Source organism: Montipora capricornis, chromosome 4 (assembly GCF_036669925.1).
Source record: "Montipora capricornis isolate CH-2021 chromosome 4, ASM3666992v2, whole genome shotgun sequence".
Classification (NCBI taxonomy): Eukaryota; Metazoa; Cnidaria; class Anthozoa; order Scleractinia; family Acroporidae; genus Montipora; species Montipora capricornis.
In genome coordinates, this window is record NC_090886.1 from 3,724,381 (window position 1) to 3,734,380 (window position 10,000).

The following is a 10,000-nucleotide window of genomic DNA, read 5'->3' on the forward strand; positions in this document are numbered from 1 at the left end:
ACCGGTTTCCATTCACAGAGAATGTGCCCTGTTTCACCTTTCAAGATAGATAAAGCAAGACTGAATGGAAATGTCAAACGTCGGGGGATACTAACAGCGTCCTACCTCATGATCTTTCCACTAATTTGCACTGCACACTAGAGCAGTTAACCTTAAATAAGAACGAAGTAATTCGTTTTTTATAACGAGGAAAACACTTACATCTTGCTCCACCGTTTAGTTGTACTTCGGTCATCAGGAAACCCAGTTTCACAGTGCAAGGGGTTTCCCGCGAAATAATCAAGCACTGAGCCTCCGTTCTAGTATATACTGTCTTTGCTGAAAAGCACTGGGTTCTAGTCTACCAGTCTACCGCGATAATTCGATTTTGCAGTGAGGCGGATCACATTGTATGCAATAATCAAAATCAGTTGAAACAGTTTCAATTCCTGCTATTATTTGTGCGATTGACACTACTGTGATAGTTGCCCGTTGTGTTTCATTGTCAATTTATCCAGAAGTATCAATGAAACTACTACAATAATGATATTTTGACATACTCACTGTGCATTGAGGAACCTTTGCAAGTTATCTGCTGGCCGCTGAAAGATCAATCTGTTTATTTCATGGCTGCCAACAGTGTCTTTAACCGGCATGTACTAAAACCCGAAACACAGAAACGAAACCATCGGAACGAAACCACCGAAACCACCGGAACCACCGAAACCACCGAAACACCATAACGAAACCTGTGAAACCACCGAAACACCGAAACGAAACCAACGGAACCACCGAAACAGCTTAAAGGGGCTAGGTCACGCAATTTTAGGCAATCTCAGCACTGATCGAATGGTCGTAGAATTAACTAAAATATCAAAGTAACTGTTCAAAACTATAGAAGATCTCTAACAAAACACAGGGAGGCCAAGAAGGGACATGGATGGACAAAACTGGAGAGGATTGAAATGGATTGAATTTGGGTAAATTTGAAAAACGTCGGCCCACCTTCTTTCAAATTTTTATCAGTCTATATCAAAATGTCATTTACACAGCTGGAAAATCATTCTCAGTTGTTATGTGGCCGTGATTTTGCAAGTGAAAGACTATTCTTCTGCCAATTTGACGTTAAGAGCTCAATTAACAAAATTAAACAAAATTACCTAAAATAGCGTGACCTAGCCCCTTTAACAATCTGAACAAAACACTTCGAAATGCAAATGTTTAAAAATGTCTTAACATCCTTACGTCATAACCTTATCCCCTCGTACTTTTTGTTTGTTACCTTGGTCTTTGCACTGTTTACGACGTCGTTTTCATGCCACTCGCTTCAAATTTCCAGGAATCTGCAAGACCTGCAAGCCTTCCGTGACCGGATGTGCCATTGTTTGTGGCCGCGGTGTGCTCATGGGAAAACGCTTCACATTGCGTGACGTAGTTTGAGTCGTAAAGGGAGACAAATAAAAGAATATTTTAATTTCATTCTTTTTACGTTTGGGAAACTGCAAAGATTGTGATAAAAGAACAACTGAAGCAGGAAAATTCATGACAATCCACCCGGAATTCAATAACGGTGGTGCTATTGAGGCTGTCTCGATCGTTTTGTTAAAAGTAAAGTAACCATATTTAACGTCGATAACTCGTAACAGTAATTCAACTGACAAACCTGAGGTCGACGGTGCGCTCATTTTACTCCCCCCTCTCCACCAGGGCTTCTTTTTACAGGCATTTAAAGCTACTTAGGCTACACTGAAAGGAAAGAAGTCGAAACAAGGATGGGAGATCCGGGGATCGAACTCAGGACCTCATTGCACAAAGGCCGCACACTAACCCACTGTGCCATCCTTGCTCCGTTCAAGTTTTTATAGCTTTTTCGGTGGTTCCGTGGTTTCGCTGGTTTCGTTCCGGTGTTTCGATGGTTTCGGCGGTTCCGGTGGTTTCGGTGGTCTCGTTCCGATGGTTTCGTTTCGGTGTTTCGGGTTTTAGTACATGCCTCTTTAACCAGGGTTTCCCTTGGCAATGATAAGTTGTTTTACAAAGGGAGTACCATGTGTTGAACAGTAGGGGCGGGGGAATGCACCACTCACTTTTGTCCCCTTTCCCGGGGACTTCACTCAGTTTCACTTGCATAAAAAGTGAACGCCCAGCTTAAGCCGGAAGGGGGGGGGAGGGGGGGTGCGGGGGTTTCAAATGACTGGTGCATAAGAAGACAAGGCTCGTTTTGGCGAACAATGTTTACCCTACCCTACTGAGTCAAACTTTTCCCTTCGCAGTTGGTTGCTCTTACCAAGTTGAGGTTTTCCAACCACTGTGTTGCTATTTGACCTTGAGGAATCACAAGCTAATTCTCGAAAAAAGGAAAAATTTATGAAAACCAGAGAGAAAACGCGAAATAGGCCGCTCATTTCCGCGTGCAAGTGAAAACACCAGACATTTTTTGTAAGCTTCACCAGGCATACTCGAGGAAATTGAGTAAGGCCTGGAAATACATCCGGGATATCTGACGTATTGACGACCACGAACAAGATGGCAGCGGCAGGTTAGTTTTGCAGGTTGCAGGTTGCAGGTTGAAATTTACTGTGACTGTTACATGAATAGCTAACCTTAGGCCTAATTAGGCCTAAAAACGTTTCTTTAGGCCTCCTTAGGCCTAAAAACGTTTCTTTAGGCCTAATTAGGCCTAAGGTTAGCTATTCATGTAACAGTCACAGTAAATTTCAACCTGCAACCTGCAAAACTAACCTGCCGAGATGGCAGCTTCGTTGAGAATATTGGCAAGAGGAAATTTCTCGGCCATGCAGCTGGGTTTGAGAACAGTTGTTGGAAGAACAAGCCCGCTTTTTCTTTCTAGAGGGATTGCTGTAACTAGTAAGTTTACGAAATGAATAGTTCCTTGATTTTGATCGAAATAGTGAGAGAGATGAAATTTCTGAGTTCTGACCACTCACTGAATTTGTTTCAGGTAGTCCCTGGTTTAATTTCCTGGCGCACTTGTAAAATAGCCAACTGTTTTGCCTCCCACCAGTTGCCATGGGATTCTTAAGAATTGTATAGGTTCAATGCTCGGAGATATTAGCCACTAGCTACTCTGAAATCCGAGGGTAAACGAAGTGATTATTATGATTATTGTTATTATTAAATTATCATTATTATTATTATTACTTCCAATTCAGGAGCCGGGTGTTTCTGTCAAATCGGCATTGGTTTGGGATTAGAGAGTCCCCTAGAGAGCCTTGAGGTCAAAGTTAAATACTGTGGTGTGACATTTTGACAGCAAAGACCAACTGAAAATCTTTCATGCCACTGCAACGGTTTTTTTTTTTTTCTTTCTTATCATTTTTTTTTTTTTCGGTTAGGTGGTGGAAGAAGTCGAACGTGGCTATCGGATGCCCAAACCAAACACTTGTCAGGACAAGCTGTATGACATAATGATGGCTTGTTGGCGAACAGAACCTTATGAACGGCCAACATTTGAAACGCTTCAGTGGCAACTGGAGGAATTTTATACAACAGATGGAAAGCAATATAAAGAATTGGCAAATTAATTTTCTGATGGAGGTACTGTTGTAACTTACTGCTCCATGAACACAGTGCGTATTATGCATTATGATTTTTTATCCAGAGTGTATTTCACAAGCTCATGATGATGTACTCCAAGACTGTTGTAATTCTGATGTTCGCTAATGCTTAGTTATCTGGGACTGTTGTAAACAAGTCTAAAAATGACAACACTGGTCATCCACTTTATTTTCTTTTTTTTATTTTTTTAGTGACAAGGTGTTACATTATTTATGCCTTCAGTTACCAAAAAATCAGCCACTTGAGCACAAATCAAAAACATCCCAAAATGTTAGAAATGGAAAGCGATGGAATCTGTATGAATCTCTTTACCAAAGAATTTCTAAAAGAATATCATAATATTCGATCTGTGAACTAAACAAAAACTCCAATTCATTCTCCGGAGGCAGAATCGATCTTCCCAGCTATGTTCAGAAATTTGACTGATGGAAACCAAAACGCAGTTTGCCACTTGACGCAAAATCACAGTAATATTCTCAACAAAACTGCAAAGCCTAAACCCTTAGCACTCTCCTCCAAAAACATTTTTTGCAGCTTGAATACCTGTGACCATTAAAGGTCAGAGTATAAAATTATTAAGTGAGAATTTACATGTACAATGATCTCATCACGACTGGCATTCATTGGGAATCTCCTTTGAAATGTTGCATTATTGTTGATTTTTCACTTTGACAAATGATATTAGCTCAAGAAAATTAAGAATAGTTTTTTTTTGCTCAATGTAAAAAAATTGTAGTGTACAAAAGTAAGAATTAATTTTTTATATTTTATTGTTTGCTTTTTTGTTGTTTACATAAATGACTTTGTGCAAACCCTTTCAAAAGGCAGCTGAAGGCCTTTATTTTGGTGGTGTGATAGATCACCATAGCAGCCATTTTTTGTCTTAAATTCTTATAATCTCAAAAATAAACATGGCATTTCCCATTTTCCATTGCTACAAAGTGATCAGAAGGATAAGATCAAACTCTCTGCAAAGTAAAACGAGCAGATTCATAGCCCCCTTAAATTTGCCAACATTGCCCAGGTTGCTCTGAATCGGCTTCAGAGAATTTGCTGTAAGTTTACAAGAGTCTAAGTTAATTAATTTAACCTTCAAATCACTTTTCAGCAATACAAGAAGTGGGTTGGGGGTTACCAAATTTATTTGTTTTTGAGATAAAGCATCTGCATAGAAAAATACATTGGGTCTTTTACATAGCTCTCCTGTTGCTTAGGTAACTTATGACATCATGATATTGAGTTCATTTTGTGAAGAAATAATTATTGATGTTTGGCATTAGGACAGTAACAAAGCTGTTTGGAGATACAGTGTTGCAGAGTCAATCCTTTTAAATAGTACAGTCAGATTCTTTAAAGGGGGATTGAGCCACATTAATTATTAGTTTTTGCAAATAAAATCTTTCACATATCGTAAATGCAAGATGGAAGTGTTCCAAGTATTAGCATAACCCCCATTTAGTGTAACACTCTTATTATATATGTATATCAGTTATTTGCTAGTGATGTCAAACTCAGGCGTTTAAATTCTATTCGGAAATGTAGAAAGGAAATTAAAATGAATTTCAAGAGCAGGATTTTACGTCAGTAGCCGAAAACTGAGTTTGTCATACAGGTCTATAAGTATCACAGGGTTGAAAACATTATTCACTTTAAGTTTGGAAAATTTAATTGTTGAGCCAATGTTAAAGGTCTCAGATCTGGAACTTGAAGAATTTGCCTTGTCAAGTGCCAGACAGTTTCACTCACCAGTGATGCACAGAGGGGGTGATAGGTTAACAAGAACTTGATCCATTGTGACATACATATGGTCTTATTACATATACATATATACATTATTTTTAGTGACCTTAGAAAGTAAGATAAAAGTCAATTTAAAGCAGTGGCTAGCTTGCATAATATATAAATACAACTAATTTTGCTTTAGTAGTCTTTATCACCAAGGTTAATAGACCACAGGGCCAATTTTGTGTTTAAAAAAACCTGTTTTTAAAAAGGGGTACTGTCATAGTGTTTGTTACAATTTCTGATTAAAATTTCATAAAATTTACCACTTCCAAATCACTTTCTTCATGATTTCAGGTGAATATAAACCAAAAGTATTGGCCGGAATATGTTTTCATTGACTTAAAGTGATTTACAATGTGGAAACCTTAATTAAACATTAATCCAATGGTTTTAACTTGAGACATTCTTTTCTGGCAAAAAACAGGTTTATAAAAGAGTCTGTGTGTTGAAATATACCTTTATAGGAACCAGCTTTGTGCTTATTTTATAGCTGTTATCAACTGAAAACCGTTCTATGAATTTGCAATCTTGCTCAAAATGGCCTGACATTGCCCCTTTAAAGATGAACTTGAAGTTCAGATGTTAGTTTTCCTGTAAATAGGGGGGTAACAAAGATTTTAAAATATTTTGATGTTCAATTAAAACCAGGGTAACATCATTCCAAAGCCATTTTTAGTGAAGTTGATCATTTGAAGAATTTCAGTGCTAGTTTAATACTGGATCCAGTTCAAACGTCGATTAACACTAAACTGCAATTACATACCATTAAAGCAGCCTTCTCAAAACCGGCCGGTCAACGGCTCAATGAGCCACCTCCTCAGAAAGTTTGACCGTCTCCTTCCAGTAAATGTCTTATTTTGATTACGACAGGTGAGACAAAAAAAAAAACAGACAACACAATTTTAGCTGTAAAGTCAAGTCACTGGAGATGATATTTTAAGGCTTGGAAAAATGCTTGTTTGACGTACAAATTCGCTTCCGCAATATTTTTTTGCGTGGTGCATGTGAAATGTTTATTCAACTAACATTCCAGTATTTCTTATCAGACACCATGCAAGTGTCAATTCCATATGTGAAATTTCGTCACTTTAGATCCCCCAGATTTCACTAAATTGCATTGAGTGTCTAAATTTCAAAAATTTCTTACGGAAACATGCCTAGCTTACATGCTTTGGGCACCCGCTTGGTGGTCACCCCAAAACGCAGACTGTGGACTGTGCAGACCATGCAGACCAGGGGAAAAATATGGCGTTACCCTCACTATTATTGAGAGCTAACCGTAAACAGGCTAACCAAATGTTATTTAGGCCTAATTCAGGTTAACCAAATTTTCATTTTACAGATGGTCTGCACAGTCTGCAGTCTGCGTTTTTCAGTGGCCTGTGCCTTTGCCACCAAAACCGTCTCCACTTTCCTTATAACCTGCTCCCCAAAAACATTTTGACAAGGCTGTAAAGGGTTGAATTCCAGCAGTTAAAAAGGTCCTAACAATGTAATTTTAGGCTTAAGGAAAACCAAAATATGAATCAAAATTGAATTCTAAAAATCTTGTGGAAACTTTTTGAAACAGTAAATAAACTGCAACGTAAGTTGCCAGTAATCTAATCCGTCTAATTATTCAACAAATGGGCCCTGACTATTTGGTGGAAAATGACGGAGATTTTGGAACACAACATGCATCTATATTGCAACCGTTTTTGGCTGACTTCCTTGTATTAATTATAATTTGTCTTTATTCCTCCATATCAGTTAAAACTTTGTAAACAACCAACATGGAAGATGTAATACCGGTAATTAGTTAAATATTGGGATTAGATTTAAGACTTGATGGTCATAAAAATTAATAGCAGTGGTGTACTTAATGGTCATGTTCTGGTGATAAGCTGATTTTGTTATTACTATTACTTTATTTTTTTATATGAGTTTGTAAATAAAAGGAAAAACATTATTTTGCTACATGTCTATTACTCTAAGAAACCATCAGTAAATTAAGCCACTTGTGTTCAGACAAAATAACAAATTACCACCCTACCCCGGGTGTCTCAAATACCGTAAAGACCCCGAAAACTTGAAAACGAATAGAAGACCTCCCAGTTTTCTTGTTAGAGAAATGTAAAAGTCACCTCAAGCGAAGTTTAAGTCCTTCGATCGCAACAACTTGTTTCAAAGTGAAAGCTGGGTGATCCGCCATATTTAACTGAGTAACCAGACTCCACATGTGGCCGGACTTCTTCATTTCCCGTTGGATAAAAATAGGCCCTGTCACACTCTGGGCCTAGAAACCAACTTTAGGCCTAGGGTAAGTCAAATTGAGTGTTTCAGGTTAATTACTTTCTTCGTTTTCAAGTTTTCAGGTCTTGTAGGGTCTTACGGTCTTCATTTTTGACACACCCCCCTACCCCCAACTTTTCACTGGCAATCCAACCAATTTTGCATAGTTGTGCAACTTGGTTTCAATAAATAGCAATTTCCGATGAAAAGTGTTGGTTACTTGACTCAGAGAATTCAGCCACTCTTTCCCTAAACCTAAGATTAAAACTCATTTTGGACAATGACAACATGAAGTTGTCACAACCGAAGGGTGTAAAGTTCAGGTTGCAGGTCATTGTTTTACCATAACTGAAACAATCCAAACCTTCACAAAAATGCTAACCTTAGGCTTCAACATTGTGTTTAGGCCAATCTTGGCATTAGTAAAGGTTTGGGTTGAATCAGCTATGGCGAAACAATGACCTGCAACCTGCAGTTTGTAATCACCCTCCATGTCACAACATGATCATCAATAAGTTTGCTTTTGAAATGTGACAATTGGGAGAGTTCTTTTAAAAATGGCTTGCCCACCGACACCCTAGAGAAAGGGGCCATTAGTTGGTTACTCTCCTTAAACCAGACTGGTTGTGTACATCCAACGTCCTTACTACCGGTATATCTTGGTTAATGATGAAAGAGCCAAGACTAATAATAAAGACATCTGAAAAATTAAGATGGCTCCAGGGGGATTTGAATCCATGACCTCTGCTGTGCCAGTGAACTGCTCTACCAACTGAGCAATAAATTAAAGCCACACAGTTGGTAAACAGGTTCTCTCATTCATCTACATGTATTATGACCTACGCTTCAACTATACATTCATTTCATATCTTGGTTGCAAGATGTCCTAACCCCAGCTGGACTCTTTTTTACGTTTAAAGTAAGGCATCTCTTAATTCGTTTAACAAGATCAAAAATTTACATTGACCTTTGGTACAATAATTTAGCACAATAATAATATTGCTTTGAGAGTGGTCTATTTCATTAATTCCAGTCCTAGCAAATATACAGCAGACCAGTGATATTGCCACAATCACAATAAAGGCGAACTGAAGGCCAAAATCAGCAATTTTTCCAACATCATTTTTGGAAAGCCTAACATAAGTAAAGTTGAGTCTGTGGGGTTGCGAGAAAATTATGTTCGAAGTTGTGCTTTTTCCTGCTCTTTCTGCCTTTTCAGTGTGGGCTCAAAAACTAACTCTTCTGCCTGCTTTGACGCATGATATGGGGACCAGAGATTTCATAATCAAGAGAAACAAGTGCTGATGTGGAAATTTTCTTCGTTGTTTTACTCTTTCTTCGCGGACTCAATATTCACGACAAACATCAGTCAAAACACTGCTTCTATATGAGGCGCTCTCGCATCTCTTCCCCATTTCATATGTCATAAGCTGCAAAAATGACTGCTGACTCCTCCATTCTGAGCTGCAATGCAGTAGGCCCAAAATTGGAAATTTTTTTAGGTGGAAAAACGATGCATATGATATGCCAGAAAAAAAGTTAAAACATTATTGTGCATGGTCTAAAGTGTAAATAAAAAATAGTTCTTTTTTGCCTTCAGTTCCCCATTAAACCTCGTCTAATGGCCAAAATCCCACAAGTGTACTACTGCTGCTAGTACGGTCCTAATTAGCATCACATGTTCTCTGCACCAGGGGTTTGAAGCGGCTGACTTTATCAGACAATCCTATCATTGGTGGACTCTGGAGAGAGCACCAAGCTTCTGTATCTTCTCTCACAGTCTGGTGCCATGTTTTTTCTCAGCCTCTCTTTACCTTGATTACCAGTGACAACAACCTTTTAGATAAGCTAATATTATAATGTAAAGTTTTGATTTTCAGAAATATACAAAAGCCTAAAACAAAGTTTGACTTCCATAACCCAAGTCACCCATCCAAAAAATTATGTTGGAGGGCCGATCGGGAAAACATTTGACCCCAAGGTCATGGTGAACAGACAAACCAGAATGTGACCAGGCAAATCTAATAAATTAGTAATGCATGATTTTATTTGACATATTTCCTTGGTTTAGACCAGCAATGAATATTTTTGTGCTGTCATTGGAAAATAGTTTGGATTCTTCCTTCCAAAGCCTGTTATCCAGAAGTTATCAGGATAATAAAACTTGCTTTCATCAAGTTCACAGCAGTCATGCCAACAAGTCCTCAAGAATGTTCTGGACTCGCACACATCAACTGTTCCAGACCCACTCGAGATGGGCATTTTCTGTATGACAGCATTGATACTGCTAAACAGGTCACACAATAGGATAAGTTTCTTCATCACTTGGGATCTGTGAACAACTATGGGAAAAGTCCTGCCTTTGCACACTTACTGCTTGCCATCTCCT

General features: G+C 38.4%; 1 protein-coding gene and 2 long non-coding RNA genes across 8 annotated transcripts in view; 1 reads left to right on the plus strand and 2 right to left on the minus strand.

Annotated features, from left to right (window-relative positions):
- Window positions 1-2,469, minus strand: part of LOC138045253 (uncharacterized) — a 17,762-nt gene extending 15,293 nt beyond the window's left edge. The window contains exon 1 of one of the 4 annotated variants that reach the window (XR_011131557.1): window positions 2,264-2,469. The gene's annotated coding sequence lies outside the window, so the exon portion shown is untranslated. Of the gene's footprint in view, window positions 1-1,224; window positions 1,478-2,263 lie in introns of those variants that run through there. The other 3 variants (XR_011131559.1, XR_011131558.1, XR_011131556.1) reach the window with 3 other exon arrangements.
- Window positions 1-7,288, plus strand: part of LOC138045256 (uncharacterized) — a 16,392-nt gene extending 9,104 nt beyond the window's left edge. For 2 of the 3 annotated variants that reach the window (XR_011131563.1, XR_011131561.1), the window contains exon 2: window positions 3,333-7,288. This is a non-coding gene — a long non-coding RNA (uncharacterized lncRNA). Of the gene's footprint in view, window positions 1-2,696; window positions 2,845-3,332 lie in introns of those variants that run through there. The other variant, XR_011131562.1, reaches the window with a different exon arrangement.
- A 2,348-nt stretch (window positions 7,289-9,636) lies between these two features.
- LOC138045255 (uncharacterized) overlaps window positions 9,637-10,000 on the minus strand; it is a 4,971-nt gene continuing 4,607 nt past the window's right edge. Inside the window, exon 2 of the long non-coding RNA XR_011131560.1 lies at window positions 9,637-10,000. This exon is cut by the window's right edge and continues 589 nt beyond it. This is a non-coding gene — a long non-coding RNA (uncharacterized lncRNA).